Source organism: Dreissena polymorpha, chromosome 1, assembly GCF_020536995.1.
Source record: "Dreissena polymorpha isolate Duluth1 chromosome 1, UMN_Dpol_1.0, whole genome shotgun sequence".
In the NCBI taxonomy this organism is placed as follows: Eukaryota; Metazoa; Mollusca; class Bivalvia; order Myida; family Dreissenidae; genus Dreissena; species Dreissena polymorpha.
Window position 1 is genome coordinate 130,920,942 of NC_068355.1, and position 21,295 is coordinate 130,942,236.

General features: G+C 36.0%; 1 long non-coding RNA gene across 8 annotated transcripts; it reads left to right on the forward strand.

Annotated features, from left to right (window-relative positions):
• The first annotated feature begins 948 nt into the window (after positions 1–948).
• LOC127850186 (uncharacterized) lies at positions 949–20,301 on the forward strand. 8 transcript variants are annotated; one of them, XR_008035110.1, is made up of 7 exons: positions 2,023–6,667; positions 8,011–8,181; positions 12,059–12,138; positions 14,966–15,014; positions 16,182–16,262; positions 17,706–17,797; positions 18,020–20,301. It is a non-coding gene; the product is annotated as an uncharacterized LOC127850186 (long non-coding RNA). The 8 variants fall into 8 exon arrangements; XR_008035106.1 differs by having other exon boundaries at positions 949–6,667; positions 14,966–16,262; XR_008035108.1 differs by lacking the exon at positions 16,182–16,262 and having other exon boundaries at positions 2,028–6,667.
• Positions 20,302–21,295: the final 994 nt, after the last annotated feature.

The window sequence follows — 21,295 nt, forward strand, 5'->3', positions numbered from 1 at the left end:
CCAATAAAAAATAAAGAACACAATTAAAAAAAGGAAAAAAACAGTAACCCGCAACTGGGCTCGAACAATTGACCCCTGGAGTCCAGGAATAATACGTCTCCCTCTTATTCCACTCGACCATCCGTTCTCTTGTTATGAGCAGATGTATTTTAACCTTATATAAGCCATCCTCGTAGTTTCCCAAAATATAACGACACCAACAGAACTTTCCAAATTATTCAATCGTTTCGCGTTGCAACGCTTTATAATTTTCAGGTTTTCAAATCGTCAAAAGATGCATATAATGGATATTTTAGAGCATAGTAAATGTTCAGTATTACTATTTCCTCACAAATATCATAACTAAAACGAAAATTTGCGAATCTGAAACAACTTTTGTTAATTTTGTCAATTTACCAAAACGTGAAAAGGCCCCTTTAACACCTATCGTTAGAATGAAATAATTAGACATTGTAGGGCCGCGTTAGAATTACTATTCAATTATCTTTCTCCCATCGTTAATCTGGACAGAGTAATGGGAATTAACGCCATCAAACACACAAGTGTAATATGCCAGATTAACAACTTCGCTAAATAAATCAACAGTATGCGGTCATTGCCCATGTATTAAAAATCGAACTTTTTGGTTTGAAGATAACGCGATAACTAACCCTTAATTTGGTTTCCTTAATGAAATATTGGGTCAACATCGTTCGCCGTTTTACTATATTGCATCCGATACATAGAATAGTAGCATTATCTATCATTTAACTGTACACTGACGACCGCAGAGCTGGATATTATATGCATTTGGTGAATTTGGCCATCCTACCAATTTAAAATAAAAGGTTTTTATCTATCGTCCGAGATGTACAGATGCGCAATTCATAGACGCAGTACATCCGCATAAACTAATTTGGAAAAATATAGTTCCATTCCATAACTTTGGATATTTCATTCAGCTTTATAATATTTTATGCACACATAAAAGATTTTATGTCATTGTACGATTTCTTAATTGTTGAACATTATATTGGTTCAAGCCTTATATTTAATTACTTGTGTATAACCTCAGGGTGGGGTCACATGGGCTCTTTTGACCAATCAAATTCAGTGTTGGCCATTGTGGCCCTTTGTATCCTTTTAGACTAACGAGGAATCCAATATGGTCGAAATTAACAATTACGCTCTTAGGCGATACTTCCAAGGATTAATTTTAATAGGATATGATGCCGTTTCATTCCGTTTATGTGAAGGATTATCTCTCGTTGTACGAAGACTTACACCAATGGTGTTATCCCGTGTGATACTAAGTTTAAAGGGCAGTTGAACGAGTACACATGCTTATCACTATCAGTGCCGTGTGCAGAAAACTTTGCGACGTATACGCAGTCTACCGTGAAAGGTTTCCAAGATGGCGGCGCCCACAGCGTAATTAGCGCATATCGCCAGTCACTTTTTTTATGCTGATCAGCTACACAGTTGTCGCTGCCCTGTATCAGTCATACTGATTCAGTTCAGATAAGTATTCAAATATCGTGTTAACATTTGTGCCTGACTTTAAGTTCTGGCTGTTTAAATTATTATTTTTTCTGCCTTTTTAAGAATGATGATCAATTCGGGTCAGCTCTATATATCTTGTATATTTATTATTGTCTTATTTAATTTAAAGTTCAGCCTGGGCTTATACTTTATGAATATTTACGACACATTTGTATTGTCAGTTTAGCTGGGTTTCCCACTGTCACATTAACAGATGTCTTCACGTTTTTATGAAATAAACAATGAAACACCCTTTCATTTTAGTCTATATTACCATACCTCATTTATATGGTCAACTTGTGTATTTTAAAATTCTTGTGATGTGTTTTGTTGTGCTATTGTTGTTCATGTTTTCTTTATGGCAATTATTTGGTCGTTATATTTTCATTAACATATCCTTGTTAAGTCTGTAACTACTAAAAACTATAAGTAATTTTAATATTCTTAAAAGCTTCATATTCATATATATATATATATATATATATATATATATCTTATTTGTATGTGGTGTGGTGTGTCTTATAGTCACAATGTAATTTTAACCTTCAAGTTTTGTCTTTTAGTCACATCTGGTCAGTCTATTTGTGACTTGTAGTCACAATAGTTCACATAAGGTTATACCCAAGAAGTGTCCGTAAAGGTGACCGGTAGCTGCAGAATCCCCCAGCCCGAGCCAGAGAACAGAAATATCCTTTCACGTATCCTTCAGTTAATGAAAAAGCGTGTCTTTATGATGCCAAAAACTTGCTGAAGTTTCTTTCTACATTTTTATTTATCAAACTATTTTCCATTATTATACTTTCATTAATGCTTCATAAGTGTAATATCTATCAATTTTAATTTTTTTATATCAATTTTATGTACAGGTATATGTTTTGTAAACACATTTTGATTTATATAATTATATACATAGGTGTTTCATCAAATAAGCAAGTTTCAGGTTTCAAGTATTTGTGTACGTATAACATTTGTGCTCATTATAAGCAAGACATATGTATTTGTATCTATCTAAAACACACTCTAGTGTTATTGTCACTAAAAGCCATGCTCGCTATTTAATATACTATCATTTACCAGTATGTGTCTTTATGTACTTAAGTCATGAACAATGTGAATCATATTCACAATCTTGAACTCGTGGGTTATATACTGTATGAGTTATAAAAAAGCGGCTCTTCTTAACATTTGATTATGTTTTCGACTCACAGTATATTTTACAATAGGATTTTGGAGACAATTATTTATAATCTCTTTAGCAATATTAATGTAATTTTTGTTATCTGTCATTATATTTTCAAGATTATACCAAGTTTAAATCATTTTAATCATCTGTTCTGTATGCTGCTGGTTTTATAATATATGCACGCTGTTAGTTATCATTTCAGGCCATGCCTACCTCTCAACACCGCAATACAAAGGACCTGTCCGCTGGCTGGCACTTCCTGTACAAGTACTACAAAGGGGCGATAAGGCACGTTCCCAGCCCTTCCTTTGAACACTACATTAACCTGCCTACCTCTCAACACCCCAATACAGAGGACCTGTCCGCTGGCTGGCACTTCCTGTACAAGTACTACAATGGGACGATAAGGCACGTTTTCAGCCCTTCCTATCGAACACTACATTAAACCACGAAGGACCAGAACGAACAATTACGGCTAGAAACAGGAAGACTTCACTCTTCAGAACATTGTGTTTTATCTAGTGATCTTCAGTTTTTTAGTTTTATATGTCATACTTATACATTTTCAATGTTATGTCCGATTATAGTTATCAGCTCAGGCTGATACTAATGGTTTAGTTCTCTCCGAAGTAAGTATGTATATGCCTGATTAAAATTTGTTCAGTTTAGACTGATATTGATGTTATAGTTCTCTACGAAGGAACTATTTTTATGCAGGCCTTGATTATATTTTTCAATATTCGGCCTGATTTTGCTTATACCGTTCAGGCTGATATTGTTGTTATAGTTCTCTACGCAGGAACTATGTTTATGAAGGCCTTGCTTATTCATTTTTCAATATTTGGCCTGATTTTGCTTATACCGTTCAGGCTGATATTGTTATTATAGTTCTCTACGCAGAACTATGTTTATGCAGGCCTTGCTTATTTATTTTTCAATATTTGGCCTGATTTTGCTTATACCGTTCAGGCTGATATTGTTATTATAGTTCTCTACGCAGAACAATATTATAGTTCTCTACGCAGAACTATGTTTATGCAGGCCTTGCTTTTATATTTTCCATTATTCAGCCTGATTTTAGTTATACCGTTCAGGCTGATATGGATGTTATAGTTCTCTACGCAGAACTATTTTTATGCAGGCCTTGCTTATTATTATTTTCCAATATTCAGCCTGAGTTTAGTTGGACCGTTCAGGCCGATATTGATATTTTAGTTCTCTACGCAGAACTATGTTTATGCAGGCCTTGCTTATTATTATTTTCCAATATTCAGCCTGATTTTAGTTGGACTGTTCAGGCCGATATTGATATCTTAGTTCTCTACGTAGGAACTATGTTTATGCAGGCTTTGCTTATTATATTTTACAATATTCAGCCTGATTTTAGTTGGACCGTTCAGGCCGATATTGAGATTTTAGTTCTCTACGAAGGAACTATATTTATTCAGGCTGTGCATATATTTTTCTATATTCAAACTGATTTTCAGTATTCCATTCAGGCTGATATTGATGTTATGGTTCTCTACGAAGGAACTATGTTTTATGCAACCCTTGCTTATATTTTTCAGTATTCTTCCTGATTTTAGTTATTCCGTTCAGGATGATATTGAGGTTATAGTTCTCTACGAAGGAACTATGTTTTATGCAACCCTTGCTTATATTTTTCAGTATTCTTCCTGATTTTAGTTATTCCGTTCAGGACGATATTGAGGTTATAGTTCTCTACAAAGGAACTAAATTTATGCATGATTTTAGTTATTCAGTTCAGTCCATGCTTATATTTTTCAATATTCTGCAGGATTTAAGTTATTCAGTCTAGGCTGATATTGATACTATAGTTGTCTTCGAAGGAGCTATTTTACCTAAGTTGGGTACCAGATCAGGTCATGAATGTACTTACATGTTCTGCCGATTCAGATATCTGGACATGCCATGCATATATTTATCTTTTAATTTCTGCCCAGTCAGGCATCGTTGGGGTTTTCACTACCCCTCTAACTAAACTTATTTCTATTTCTTATGACCAAAGTTTTTAACTTATTTTCCCTGTTTTTCTTATTGGTATGTGCCAATTTTACCGTATATGCCAATCTTAACGGGTAGTTATTCTAACAGTTCTAGTGTCAACACATCTTTCCCATTATAAACCTGTGTGTTGGCGTATTATACGAATAAAATTGCCTTCTGCCCGATAATCTTCATCTCCCAAAAGATGCTTCTGGGTCTAAGATTTTGAAGCTACTGTTGGGCATATTAGTTTTTCATATCTCTGAGTTAAAGGGAATGTCGCCCCACAGGGATCTGCCACATCCCTATGTAAATAATCATGCTCCACTAAGTCACACCAAATAAGATCAATACGTTTCCTAGGTTTTGTCCTCGAAAGCCATTACATATATATTTTCCATCATAATCCATTACCCTTTTTACTTTGCTTACTCATAAGCGATAATCGTTAGCCCAGTTCTTTCACGTTTTAAATCACGGGCTTGTTACCCGAGCTGTTCCATATGGTTATTCCCACAGATATTCCTCTGGATTATTGGTATTTGTTGTATATGTCTCTTTAACTGTCTGCCAGTTTACATCTGCAGCCCAATTGTTTATTAAATTTTGATTGGTCGCTCTTTTTCAAGTACATTCCGAATCTTACTTTTGTCAAGGTTTTTCATATTATGTATATATGTTAACTGACAGTTTATTGTTCTAATGGTCTTTTACTCATTTACTGGTACATGTACTTCATGCCAATGCTGGTTGTCTGTCGGTTCCAAACCACAGCTCCATAGTTGTACTACACAGTACATTATTGCTTTCCCTGTTTATGTGTTACAATTATTAATTTGCTTTTGTTGTGTTGCTTGACTGTTTATGTTTAACCAACAGTTTAACCCCGCAGGTAACCTTTTACCTATTACCAAGGTCTGTTATCAAGGCAATGTTTGTCTTTTTTATCTCATTGTCTGATAGTTTAAGAATGCAGTTCCATTGTTTTACTATATGATTGCTTACTCCTGTATAGGTACATATTTTTACTTTTGTTGTTCTGCTGTACAATCTATGTTTACCTGATAGGTAAAGGGTGCAGATTGTATTTAAAATTTTACCAATACCCTTTATTCAAGCCAATATGTGTTAAATACTTTTCATATGTTGTCTGATGGTTAAGGGCAGCCCCTACATTGTTTTACACTGGGTTCATGATATCATACTACTTAACCACTACATTTTAATATTTTGCTTCGTCAGGTTCTTGAACATTTAAGGTTAATCTTATAGTTTAAAGCTGCACATTCATTTTCACCTCTTAACAGGTACCTGTACTTAGTCTTCATTCCAAAATCTGTTGTATACATCTGTTTGGTCATCTTGTTGGTTTAAGGCCGCAGCTCCATTGTATAACATATTATTGTTTACTTTCTTATCGATACAGGTAATTTTTCACCTATAACAAAGGCCTGTAATTAGGGCCATATCTGTTGTATATATCTCCTATGCATGATGGTTTAGGGCCACAGATCCATTGTTTTCCTATATTATTGCCTACTTTTTACCGTTACATCTTTTTTATATTTATTTTCGTTGCTTTGCTTTACAATTTATGTTAACCTGACAGTTTAAGGCTGCAGGTAATTTTTCATTTATTAATAAGGCTGCTGTTTAAGGCAAGTATCTGTTGCTTATATCTCCTATGTTGTCTGGCGGTTTAGTGCTCGGATCGGGGATTATACTATATTATTGATTGCCTACTCTTTTACCGGTACGTTGTCTTATTTTATGGTGTGTTGCTTTGCCGTACAATTTATGTTTACCTGACAGTTTTAGGCTGCAAGCAAACGTTTCACCTTTTAACTGTAGGTGGATGGTCCACGGCCGTCCACAAGCTCAAATGACCATATATGGAGAAAAAGGCGGGACCAAACCAAATAGGCTTGCAATGCGCATGCCCAAGCAAAACCGATTGTAAGCCATCTTGAATTGTTAGCGTGAAAAGAAATATACTACATTTATTGGATATTTTGATATGATGAATATTCTAGGTAGAGAATATGGATAGTATTATCATTATTAGTATTACGTCAACATTAACTCAACAATTGTATTGTTGACATGAAGAAAAAGCTATTTCGAGGTTGTTTTGACCAATGATTGCTAAGTAGGTCAAACTCAAAGTTTAAACTTTTATTGATATTTTATTTAGTTAAGGAATCTTCGAGTAATAGTAAAAAAAAATCTTTCGCATTCTAATTCTATAGCTAAATCATGTGTTGTTGCTATATTATAAACTTTCGTGCATGAGCCATTTAAATCCGTTTGCATTACTTTTTAGTTGTTTCCCCTGGAAAATTCTCTTCTTGCTAGTAGCTAGCCTTCGCCGAGTTATTCAACAACATCGCTATATTGCTGATTTTTGCTGTTGTTTTTTGGTTAAAGCTGCATGCTTTTGTTGGATAATGTTTAATTTATCATTCACGTTTTACATATGATTCTGTTTAAACCATATTTAATCGATGTTTTGGTGAATTTCGCGCATGCTTAACTTGCCTGATTTCGGACGTAATTTACTTTCGGATACATGCTCCTCTTGTGTTTTTTTTCGATGTTTTCTTATGTATGCAGATTAAAAAAAACACCTCATGCTTAAATGTGTTATTGAGCAAAAGACTTCTTTATACTATGGCAGGAATAAAAAAACTGTTATAAAATTATAAAGGAAGTTTAGTTACATGTATAAACTCACAGTCACAAGTGTGTAAGTATTACTGTTACATTTATTTATATTTACTAAAAGTAAATATATGCTCACATATCAGTAAGTATTGTACAGCCCTAAATTATATTTAATACACCCATCTAGGCAGTTAATTCATATATGTGCTGGCTTTAATTTACATTCATGTTATTATCACCCTGCAATAGGCGGAGGGATATTGTTTTGGCCTTGTCCGCCCGTCTTTCCGTCCATCCGGCACTTTTGTGTTGGGAGCCATATCTTGGAAGTGCTTTGGTGGATTTCATTGAAACTTGGTATGAGTATATGTATAGATAAGAGGATGATGCATGCCAAATGGCATTGTACACTATCTGTTAATAACGGAGTTATGGCCCTTCAAACCTAAAAAAATGCTTTTTTACCTGAGTGTCAAATATAACACTTTTGTGTCCAGAAGCTAATTAGCGGGGGATATCAATTCAATGAATTTGCTTGTTATTAATTGAAGGGAAATAAACCTGTTATTTTGTCTGTCATTATGGTGTTTAAAGTCACATTTAATGGCATCCAACCTACTTTATTTCAAATACAGTAACACCTGGCATCGTGACCTGGATGCAGATTCTAAGCAGATGGGCCAAAATGGGGGCAGCTAGAGAGACTCGCCTGGAACTGACAAGCCTGGAGGGAGCTGGTTGACTGTTGGCGAGATGGGACAACAGACGAAGAATAAACGAACCTACTTGATTTGATAAACATTTTTGTAAGTCATTCAAGAATCGAGCAAACTTTTTGTTTCCAATAAGCAGTCCTGTATATATCCGAAATAAAATAAAATGTTTCACTCAGGTTCCTTGATACTCATCTTGGTATTTAAGGGACCTTATAACAGATTATGGCATGTATTGAAGTTTGTCATTAAATGCGTTATATTTATAAATGTAAACATTAAATCTAAAAAGCTCAATTAAAAAACAAGAACAAATTAAAAGAAAAAGTAATCCTCATCTGGGCTCGAACCACTGACCTCTGGAGTAAAAGTCTAACGCTAAGACGGCCATCCATGCTCATACAATATTTTATACTTTTAGTTTCTATAAGCAAAGCTCGTAGTGTCACAAAAAACGACAACAGAACTCCAAATTATTCAATTGTTTTGCTTTGCAACGATTTATCATTTTCAGGTTGTTAATGTTAAGTATAACTGTTTTCTCACAAATATCATAACTGCAACAAAAATGTGCAAGTCTGAAACAATTTTTATGCCCCCTTTCAAAGAAAAGGGGGCATATAGTTATCAGACTGTCCGTCTGTCGGTCCGTATTTCTGTCACACTTTGCGTTTAGGTTTCGAAAAATGCTCATAACTTCTATTTCCCTTGAGATATAACCTTCATATTTGGTATGCAGGTGCATATGGACAAAGCCTTTCCATACGAACACAAATTTTTACCCCTGTGACCTTGACCTTGAACTTAAGGTCCGTGTTTAGGTTTCAATATCTGCGTTTAGGTTTTGAAAAATGCTCATAACTTCTATGTCCCTTGAGATATAACCTTCATATTTGGTATGCATGTGTATATGGACAAGGCCTTTCCATACGCACAAAAATTGTTACCCCTGTGACCTTGAACTTAGGTTCCGCGTTTAGGTTTCGAAATCTGCGTTTAGGTTTTGAAAAATGCTCATAACTTCTATGTCCCTTGAGATATGACCTTCATATTTGGTATGCATGTGTATATGAACAAGGCCTTTCCATACGCACAAAAAATGTTACTCCTGTGACCTTGACCTTGAAGTTAGGGTCCGCGTTTAGGTTTCGAAATCTGCGTTTAGATATTGAAAAATGCTCATAACTTCTATGTCCCTTGAGATATAACATTCATATTTGGTATGCATGTGTATATGGACAAGGCCTTTCCATACGCACACAAATTTTGACCCCTGTGACCTTGAACTTAGGGTCCGCGTTTAGGTTTCGAAATCTGTGTTTAGGTTTCGGAAAAGCTCATAACTTCTATCAAGCATTTAGAGGGGGCATAAGTCATCCTATGGTGACAGCTCTTGTTTTATTTTGTCAATTTACCAAAAAATGCAAAGGTCCCTTAAAATACATGAAGTAATGTTTACAGTTGTCCATAACCACACATTGAAAAAGAATGTGCAAGCTCTATCTATTGGCATACAAACAAAGCCAATCTGTTGGATTATTACTCATGGCAAGCAATATGATCTTAGGTATACCTTCTATAATCAGGTGTTTGCACTTTAATCACATTAAAATTTGAAAAACTATAGAAGTACAAAAAGGTCAGAATGATAACAAACAGGTTTGTAATGGACATCATCTTGCAATTGCTATTTATGTGAGTGGGATGGTACACAAATTCTGAATTTGTTATATGTAGGACATTTAGTAACTTAGCAACCCATGCATGTTGCAAGGGTGTTATTTGTCCGGATTATTTGGAAATCCCGATTTGAGCCATTCAGGATTGAATTTTAGATCAGTGTAAATCCGATGATTTGTTTTAAGGGGGTGTGAACAAATATTGTAATTGCTTCATTGGCATGCCGGGCATGTGTGCTTAGTATGGATTTTTCCTGGTCTTTTGAACAAGGTTTTCCAAAGAAAAAAACGGGTTATTAGATTGGCAAATGCCGGCTGGCGGGCGGACGGAACAAGCTTTTCCGGGCCATAACGTTGTGGTTCTTAGTGAGAATTTAAAATCATTTGGCACATTTGTTCACCATCATTAGACGGTGTGTCGCTCAAAAGAATACCGTCAATATATCCAAGGTCAAGGTCATACTTTGAGTTCAAAGGTCAAAAATGGCCATAAAAGAGCTTGTCCGGGCCAAAACTATGTCATTCATTGTGAGACTTAAAAATGATTTGGCATATTTGTTCACCATCGTGGGACGATTGCACTTTAGAATTACGTCAATATCTCCAAGGTCAAGGTCGCCAGAACTAAAAATATATTTATTTTGAAACAAAGGGGGTTAATTATAAACAATCAGTTCAGTTTGAGTTGTCTCCCTCTATCAGACTTTTTTCTACATTGAAAACCTGGTTTTGTGACAATTTTGTCCCTTGTTTTACTATTGTCTGATTGGTTATCCGCTGACACGGACATAAAAGGTAACTGACCTAACCTCTTGGCTACTTTCCAGAAATCTTACATACTACAAAATGTAGCATATGTCCGCCATCATTAAATTTCCATTTTCTGCTGTCAAACTAAGTGCATATATTATTTCATTTGCAAAAGACATATCTGGATATATTTTTGGACAGTTGTTTTACTGTATGGTTAGTGGATTAACATTTATTATGCCACCCTTCGAAGAAGAGGGGGTATATTGCTTTGCACATGTCGGTTGGTCGGTCTGTCGGTCCGTCCACCAGGTGGTTTCCGGATGATAACTCAAGAACGCTTAGGCCTAGGATCATGAAACTTCATAGGAAGATAGATCATGACTCGCAGATGATCCCTATTCATTTAGAGGTCACTAGGTCAAAGCTCTAGGTCACGGTGACCCGAAATAGTAAATGGTGTCCGGTTGATAACTCAAAAACGCATACGCCTAGGATCATGAAACTTCATAGGTAGATAGATCATGACTCGCAGATGACCCCCTATTGATTTTGAGGTCAGTAGGTCAAATGTTAAGGTCACGGTGACCCGAAATAGTAAAATGGTTTCCGGATGATAACTCAAGAACACATATGCCTAGGATCATGAAACTTTATGGGTAGATTGATCATGACTCGCAGATGACCCGTATTAATTTTGAGGTAACTATGTCAAAGCCAAATGCACGGTGACCCGAAATAGTTAAATGGTTTCCGATGATAACTCAAGAACGCTTACGCCTAGGATCATGAAACTTCATGGGTACATTAATCATGACATGCAGATGACCCATATTGATTTTCAGGTCACTAGGTCAAAGGTCAAGGTCACGGTGACCCGAAACAGTAAAAAAAAATCCGGATGATAACTCAAGAATGCTTTTGCCTAGGATCATGACACTTCATAGGTACATTGATCATGACTCGCAGATGACCCCTATTGATTTTCAGGTCACTAGGTCAAAGGTCAAGGTCACAGTGACAAAAAACGTATTCACATAATGGCTGCCACTACAACGGACAGCCCATATGGGGGGCATGCATGTTTTACAAACAGCCCTTGTTATCGATGTTCTTCATAACATTTATATAAAATGACAATTACACATCGAGTGTTACTGGTGGTCTGGCTTATAATATTTTGCATTTTACTCACCAGAAATAGCAACTAAGACTATAAAAAGAACAATAAACTATGGCTTTGGGGGGCTCTACCTGTAAGGGACCTACAGCCTCAGACTCCAGACTTTATCATAAGGATTTCAAATTTGGGACATTTGACACCCCTGATGTTGTGCCATGTATCAAAACCGTCTATATATAAAAATTAATTTTATTAATTGGATATGTTGAAGATTTGGTGATGCATTGGATTTCATTTTGTGTTTTGTTGACCTACTTTTAATTTTTAGGCTCAGCAGAACTATGGCTGTCAAAACACAATTGTATTAAAATGAATAGTGCTTCAAATTATACAAGAAGTCACTTTCTTTTTGTTTTAGATGTTTTTCAGTTTCGTCAGAAGACATTTCCCACCAACCATCCTGTCTTGAAAGAAATAACTTTTGAACCCGATTATCTGGTAATACAATTTTTTTTACATACAGTTATTAGTGAATTATGAACATTTCATAAGGATCTCAAGGGTCACAACAGGTATATATATATAATATATATATAATCAAGATTTTCCATAGGCAGTTAGAGCACAGCTGGCCCGAATAGCATGGACAAGTTAACAATTTTTTTTTTAATATCTAGTGTGTAAAAATTACTTTGCATTGCAGAGAACTTTAAGATCATTTTATTTCTGTAAAAAATGTTCAAAGTTATATCCTGAATGATTTTAGGGCCTTAAATTATATATGGAAACAAGCATATTTAATAATAAAAAGGCCTGTTGAGTTTTTAATTTGTTCTCTTAAAGATTTACAGAAAGACCCTTTTTAGCTCGACTATTATATATGAAATCTATATAGTGGAGCAATTCTACTCACCCGGCGTTTGCGTTAGCCTTAGCATTGGCGTTAGTGTGAGCATGCAAATGTTAAAAGTTTGCGTACTACCCCAAATATTTTCAATGTCCCTTGGCATATTTCTTTCATATTTTGCATACTTCTTAACAAACATGACCCCAACCATAAACAAGAGCAGACAACTCTATCAAGCATTTTGTAATAATTATGGCCCCTTTTCCACTTAGAAAATGCAGCAAATGTTTAAGTTTGTTTACTACCCCAAATATTTTCAATGTCCCTTGACATATTGCTTTCATATTTTGCATTTTTCTTTACCAACATGACCCCAACCTATAAACAAGAGCAGACAACTCTATCAAGCATTTTGTAATAATTATGGCCCCTTTACCATTTTGAATATTCATATTATTGATAAATCTATGTTAAAGTTGGCGTACCACCTAAAATATTTTCAACGTCCCTTGACATATTGCTTTCATATTTTGCAAACTTATTTACCAACATGACCCCAATCTATAAAGAAGAGCAGACAACTGTATCAAGCATTTTGTAAGAATAATGGCCCTTTTTCCATTATTATATGCATATTACTTAAGATTCAACCCAATAATATCTTTGACAAGTTTTAAAATGACGCCGGTTGGTTGAAAAACATGGCATTTATGAGGTGGGGCATTTTCCTTATATGGCTATAGTAAACCTTGTTATCACTCTAGAGGCCACATTTATTGTCAGATTTTCATGAAACTTGGTCAGAACATTTTTCCAATGATATCTTGGATGAGTTTGAAAATGGTTTTAGTTGCTTTAAAAACATGGCCACCAGGGGGGGCGGGGCATTTTTCCTTATATGGTTATTTATATATGGTCCATATATGGTTATATATGGCTTTAGTAAAACCGTGTGAACACTCTAGAGGCCGCATTGTCCAATCTTCGTGAAATTTGGTCAGAAGATTGGTCTCAATGATATCTTGGATGAGTTTGAAAATGGTTATGTTTGCTTGAAAAACATGGCTGCCAAGGGGCGGGGCATTTTTCCTAATATGGCTATACATGGCTATAGTAAAATCTTGTTAACACCCTAGAGGCCACATTTATTGTCTGATCTTTATGAAACTTGGTCAGAAGATTTGTCCTAATGATGTCTTGAATGAGTTCGAAAATGGGTATGGTTGCTATAAAAACATGGCCACCAGGGGGCGGGGCATTTTTCCTTATAGGGCTTTAGTAAAACCTTGTTAACACTTTAGAGGCCACATTTATTGTCAAGCTTCATGAAATTTGGTCAGAAGATTGGTCTCAATGATATCTTGAAAGAGTTTGAAAATGGGTACATTTGCTTGGAAAACACGACTTCCAGGGGGCGGGGCATTTTTTTCATTATATGGCTATAGTAAAGTCTTGTTAACACTTTAGAGGCCACTTTTATTTCCGATGTTCATGAAAAATGGTCAGAAGATTCATCCCAATAATATCTTGGACGAGTTCAAACATGATGCTGATTGGTTGAAAAACATGGCTGCCAGTGGGCTCTGCATTTGTTCTTTTATGGCTATATAGTAAAACCTTGTTAACACTCTAGAGGCCACATTTATTGTCTGATCATCATGAAACTTTGTCCGAAGATTTGTCCCAATGATATCTTGGATGAGGTCAAAAATGGTACAAATACGTACAGACTTTAATGATAAACACTAGTCTGGCCAATGTCGTCTTACAAGCTGGTATATACACTCACTGCTAGAGCAGAATCATTTGTCATCTGTTGCAGACAGGCAGTGGTGATCGTTCTTAGCAAATTGAGTTGCGGTTCTTTCCGTAGCTAAGGCTTCTAAGCACACACTGATTTGCACAATATGCTCTGTAAATTCTAAAATGCGACCAACTAAAAACAAACCCTTTGCCAACTTCTAGGTCAAAGGTTAAGTTTGAACATCATGATTCCTTTTAAATGGCAAATGATATTCGCGTACGATCTTACAACTGTAACTCCCTATTCCCAACTCGGCATTTTCATCAAAGGGCATGAAGGGTGTCCAAGGTTGACAGGTTGGAATCTTTGAATGGCAGGCTGCTGCACCCTTCCATTCATGCCAAGCTGGAGCACTGGTTTTGATGGTGTTTCACTTGTAACACACCAAGCAGTATGACCCATTATATTTATCAACATGGCTAAAATGAGGCCAAAATAAATGCCCTTTGTTTATTTCCAAAGACATGGATGGATCATCTTTGTCTCTGAATATATTATAAATACTCGTGTTGTTGATTTTGTCCTGTTTGCTTATTGCAGGAAAACTGTTAACGCATTATGTTGTGAAGACTCCTCTGTAATCAGACAGCTAGCAGTATTATGATTATCAAATATTAAAATTTGACTTAACAATATAGCGCTTCAAATTATATAAGACTTTATTTTTGTTTCAGATATTTTCCAGTTTCCCCTCACAACAATTTGCATCAAACCTCTTGTCTGGTAAGAAATTTCCATTGAAACCAACTGCTGGTAATACTATCTTTTTGGTAATGGGGGCTATATAGGAACCACTTTGTCGGTCCGTCAGTCTGTCCCGAAATTTCATCAGATCTTCACCCAAACTTGGTCACAAATTGTATCTAGATGATGTATAGGTCAAGTTTGAATATGGATCATGCCCGGTCAGAAACTAGGTCATGGGGTCACTTATTGTGTTTTAAACCTGAAGTTTGTCTGGGCCATAACTTTGTCATTTATTTCATACAGTATTTTAAATGATGGAACAGTTCATAATGATTTCAAGACATCTTCTGATCCCTGGAAGATAAACTAGGGATTGATCTGTCTGTATATAACAGTTCAGAGACTTCCAATCTAGCGTGAGAAGATGTAATGATAATGTAAAATGGAAATTACATATAACCATACATGCCATAATTTTTCAGACCAATTCCGGGACATTGTGTTAAATTGTTCGGGACTTTTGCCGATTTTCCGGGACATGTATAAAATGTAGCGATATTTATAGACATATGCATTTTTGGTACGTTTTGTTTTGTTTCGCATCGTTAATTGCAAAAGTTCGAAAGCCTATCCGAAATATACTTGATCTATTAACGTCAAATTAAACATTACTAGTTCCTTTACTAGATACAGGCCATGTGTTTTCAGTGTAAGCGTTCTAAACAAAGATGGTGACGTCACTGCGTTATTGTTATTAAGACCGGTGTGTAACGCGTAGTTGTTGATACGCCTTTATTCATTTACAACATTTATATAATAAAAAATACAACAATACAGTACCGTTAGATTGTCAACTCAAATCAATTCACAATACATACAACCAATCACATAAAACAAATACAACAAAACAGTACCGGTAGATCGTCAACTTAAAATCCGTACAGTCACACATTAGTTACACTCTTGTTTCGATGTAGATATAAGTCAATTAACAACCAAAACAATGCCGCCTTTTCGGTTTGACAGCGAACGTGAGACAATCAATATGATAACAGGAACCCTGTTAATTGATCGATTTTGACACGTAGCGTAGTCTGCCTATTCGGGTAGGCATTGTCATGGAGACGCTGCATATATACACAGATTCGAGGTGCAGTTAAGCCTAAGATAAGGTACATGTATATATGGATTTTGTAAATTCAGGGACATTTGACAGATTTCCGGGACAGCGGGACAAGTTCTTCATTTCCGGGACTGTCCCGGAAAATCCGGGACGTATGGCATGTATGATATAACTGTTCATACAGTTTAAGAAATACAATACATTTTATACAATGTCGTTTTGATGCCCCCGAACCAGCGATTTTGAGGGCATATTAAAATCGCTCCGTCCTTTTGTTTGTTAGTCCATCCGTCCGTCTGTAAGTTAGTAAGTCCGTCTGTCAGTCCGTCCGGATTATTTTCCGTTCAATAAGTCTAGCAATTGTCATCAGATCTTCACCAAACTTCATGAAAATGTGTAAGGCAATAACATCTAGGTCAAGTTAGATAATGGGCCAAATAGACCCAGACACCCCTGAGTTATGGCATTGAATCATAGTAAAATAGGGTTTTTAGCTCGACTATTATATATGAAATATATATAGTGGAGCTTTCCTACTCTCCCCGGGGTTTCAGTGTCCGTGAGCGTTGGAATGAACTATAGTGGGGGACATATTGTTTTCGCCCTGTCTGTTGGTCTGTCTGTTGGTTTGTTTGCTCCAACTTTAATATTTTGCCATAACTTTTGCAATATTGAAGAAAGCAACTTCATATTTGGCATGCATGGGTATCTCATGGAGCTGCACATTTTGAGTGGTGAAAGGTCAAGGTCGTCCTTCAAGGTCAAAGGTCAAAATATACCTAGAAAGGTGCAGATTTGCTTCAGTTTTGTGTTTAGGTTCATTTTATTCCTAAAATATCACAGCTATTACACTATGCCTCCAAACAATATACGAAAGCTTGACCCAAACCAAGACACTCTTGATGTTAGTAATGGTAGGTGAACGTAAGAATTAAATGCTGGCAATTCACATGAAATTGACATGAGGGTTTATTAATTATCCATGGTCCTGACCCCTTTAATATCTGAAATCCCTGTTTGTGCATATAACATAATGAGAACACCCTTTTGGCGACCTAACTTTGTATTTCAATCAGTTTCTTGTTTTGACCATTATTTTTACATTATTATCAAAACTTGTTAGTTTCCTACCCTTGAAAAAGGAGAGGGACTTACGGTTTGCGCTCTGTGTCTGTCAGTCTGACACTTTTCTGGATCCTTCGATAACTTTAAAAGTTCTTCACCCATTTACTTCAAATTAATACTGAACCTCTCTTATGACAATACGGTCAATCTCAACTATGTATGGCCCCATTACCAACCCTGGGGTGCCCCTCCCACATAGGCCACGCCCACCCAAAATTGCCTTTTACTATAATTTCTTCATTTCTACACCGATTCACTTCTAATTGATACTGAACTTCTCTTATGACAATACGGTCAACTATGTTTGGCCCCATTACCAACCCTGGGGCGCCCCTGGGTCAAACATGCGGCGTGGGGATATGCGTCGGTCTCTGCCGCGCCATTTCTAGTCAACATTGGAGACATTGGCATCTTAAAGGAATAAATTATGTATGAGCCCAAATTTTGCAGAACTATGGCCCTTGCTCATTTTTGTTTAGCTCCTCAGCTGAAATCATCATCTAGCAGTCACAATAGTTGAGCGGTTGGAGAGGCATGCATTGCGTCCTACTACTGCTCAGACTATATTATGGTAATGCCTTATCCAAATAACACAAGTATTCACCATGTGCAAATGTCTTGTTGTCTGTATAACTCTCTCTATTAGCTCAAAGTAAAAAGCATTTGAATTTGCACACTTTGGTATTTTAGTTTAATTTTGTTTGGACATTACAATTGTTTTGAAACTAAAGATTAGTGTTGGGGCATTACACTTCTCTTTAAAATGTTTATTTGTGATTATTATTTTTTTCAGTTTGGCAGACAAAACATGCTGATCAAAAAGAATGTGTACCACAGGGGCCAGTGTTTCCATTTGAGTGATTGACAAGAAGAAGAAGAGATGAGAAATGTTATCATCATATTTTAGTCCCTACATTTATAGTGTACAGCTCAATGTATTGAACCGGTGTTGTAGAATATAATTGGAGATACATGCGAACATTATAACATTATATATAAGATGATATTTCAAAAGCAATAAGAAATAAAAAGTATAAAAAGGTCAAAACAGTAAACCTTGTGTTTACAGTGGACAGGTTTAAAGTGGAAGTGACTAGTTAATTGTTGATCATAAGCTGCACTGATGGAAAAAATAGTGGGAAATTACTATCTAGAAAACTGTTTAACGTACGACAACAGTTGTGGAACTTCATAAATGACCGTATGTAACAGGGCTGCGCAGTTTTCCTTATATAGCTATAGTGAAACCTTTTGAACACTAGTGAAGTCACTGTTTTTTTTCCAATCTTCATGCATTTTGGTCGAATATTTGTTCAAATGATGGCTCAGTCCAGTTTCGAAATTTTTATGTCTATTCAAAAACATATCCACTAGAGCACGAGGCAATTGTCTTTATATGGCTATAATGAAACCTTGTAAATTCTCTAGAAGTGACATTTTTAGCCATATCTCCATAAATTTTGGTCAGAATATTTATTCTAATGATAGCTCAGTTGTCGAGTTTGTAACTGGTTCCGGTTTGTAGACTAACATGGCTGCCAGTGGACATGACAGTTTTTCTTAATGTGCTAGAGTAGAACCTTGTTAACACACAATTGGCCCTTTTTATGTGCATTTTTCATGAAAGATGATCAGAGCATTTGGCCCAATGTAATCTCAGCTGACTTTGAAACTGGATCACATAACGTCAAAAAGTGGGTCAAAATGTCAAATTAAAAAAAGCTTGTAAACACTGGAAGTTGCATTTAAAATTGTGTTCCTTTTTTATGTCCCCCACTATAGTAGTGGGGGACATATTGTTTTTGCCCTGTCTGTTGGTTGGTCTGTTGGTTGGTTGGTTTGCGCCAACTTTAACATTTGCAATAACTTTTGCAATATTGAAGATAGGAACTTGATATTTTGCATGCATATGTATCTCATGGAGCTGCACATTTTGAGTGGTGAAAGGTCAAGGTCATCCTTCAAGGTCAAAGGACAAATATATGGGTCAAAATCGCTCATTTAATGTACACTTTTGCAGTATTTCAATATTCAAGATAGCAACTTGATATTTGGCATGCATGTGTATCTCATTGAGCTGCACAATTTGAGTGGTGAAAGGTTAAGTTCATCCTTCAAGGTCAGATGTCAAATATATGTGTCCAAAATCGCTCATTTTATTATACTTTTGCAATATTGAAGATAGCAACTTGATATTTGGCATGCATGTGTATCTCATGGATCTGCACATTTTGAGTGGTGAAAGGTCAAGGTCATCCTTCAAGGTCAGAGGTCGAATATATGTGGCCCAAATCGCTTATTTTATGAATACTTTTTCTATATTGAAGATAGCAACTTGATATTTGGCATGCATGTGTATCTCATTGAGCTGCACATTTTTAGTGGTTAAAGGTCAAGGTCAAATATATGGGTCAAAATTGATCATGTAATGTCACTTCTGCAATATTGAAGCTAGCAATTTTATATTTGAAATGCATGTGTATCTCATAGAGCTGCACATTTTGAGTGGTGAAGGGTCAAGGTCATCCTACAAGGTCAAACGTCATATAGGGGGACATTGTGTTTCACAAACACATCTTGTTTAAAGTTTGTCAAAACATTTGCTGTAATGATAAGCAAAGTCAAGTTTATAAATAATAATTTGTCTACAAATTACATATTTTTCATTAAGTTCATTTATTATTCTAAACTACACCCTCTCAGAATAGTTTAGTTACTTCTGGTCACAGTTGAGCACCTTAGGGCTCTTGTTCAATAATTTGATTGTTTTGGAAAATTGTCATTTTGCCAAAATGTGAGCAAGTCCAAATTTAATTAACCCTGCTTTGTAGTATCTTGTTTTCCTTATATGTAAAAAGTGGAAAATTATCTATGAATCTGACTGCATAGATATTTGGTATTCAGCAAAGCATCGTGTAAATGTAGTAAAACTAAACACAATTGTGTTAGCATAAAACTGGCCATGCCATGGGGGTCAAATGGTTAATACAGACTTGTAGGAAAAAGACTTCTAAAAATTTTATCCGTTAAATATATTTTGTGTACATAATGATTAGCTTTTTCCTTCAACTTATCGCTTTCATGGTGTAAAGAAAACATGCCGACTTACTAAGTAAGTCGGAGATCTGGGTTTGATTCCCAGTGAAAGTCAAGTCACAAGGAAAAATGCTTATTGTTGGAAGGATTTATTAGTTATTCAAAACGTAAGATTTTTTTCTTTGCTCGTTCAGTTACAAATAACAGCAATTGATCTGAAAGTATTTGTTTATAACGTAGAAGTTAGTGTCATGAATAGTAAATTGGAATAATGCACTTAATAGAAACTTTACATATTGTATATAAGACTAAAATACGCAGAAATGAAATACCAGTAGCATTATTAATACATTTTTATACCCCCACAAACGAAGTTTGTCGGTCCGTCTGCCTGTCTTGTCTGTCGGTCCGTATTAAGTGTCCGCTCTCTCATTCAAGTTGTTTTTACCCGATCTTCACCAAACTTGGTCAGATGTTGTATCTATATGATGTCTAGGTCAAGTTCGAATATGGGTAATGCCGGGTCAAAATCAAGGCCAAGGGGTCACTTAGTGCGTTTTAAACTTTGAGCATGGTGTCCGCTCTCTAATTATGCACCGCTTCGAAGAAGAGGGGGTATATTGTTTTCCACGTGTCGGTCGGTCGGTCCGTCCATCAGATGGTTTCCGGATGATAACTTGAGAACGCTTAGGCCTAGGATCATGAAACTTCATTGGTACATTGATCATGACTGGCAGATGACCCATCTTGATTTTCAGGTTACTAGGTCAAGGTCACAGTTATTCCAAATAATAAAATGGTTTCAAGAAGGTAACTCAAGAATGCTTAGGCCTAGGATCATGAAACTAAGGATCATGAAACTTCATAGGAACATTGATCATGACTGGCAGATGACCCCTATTGATTTTCAGGTCACTAGGTCAACGGTCACAGTGACAAAAACGTATTCACACAATGGCTGCCTCTACAACTGACAGCCCATATGGGGGGCATGCATGTTTTACAAACAGCCATTGTATATACTACTACCCCA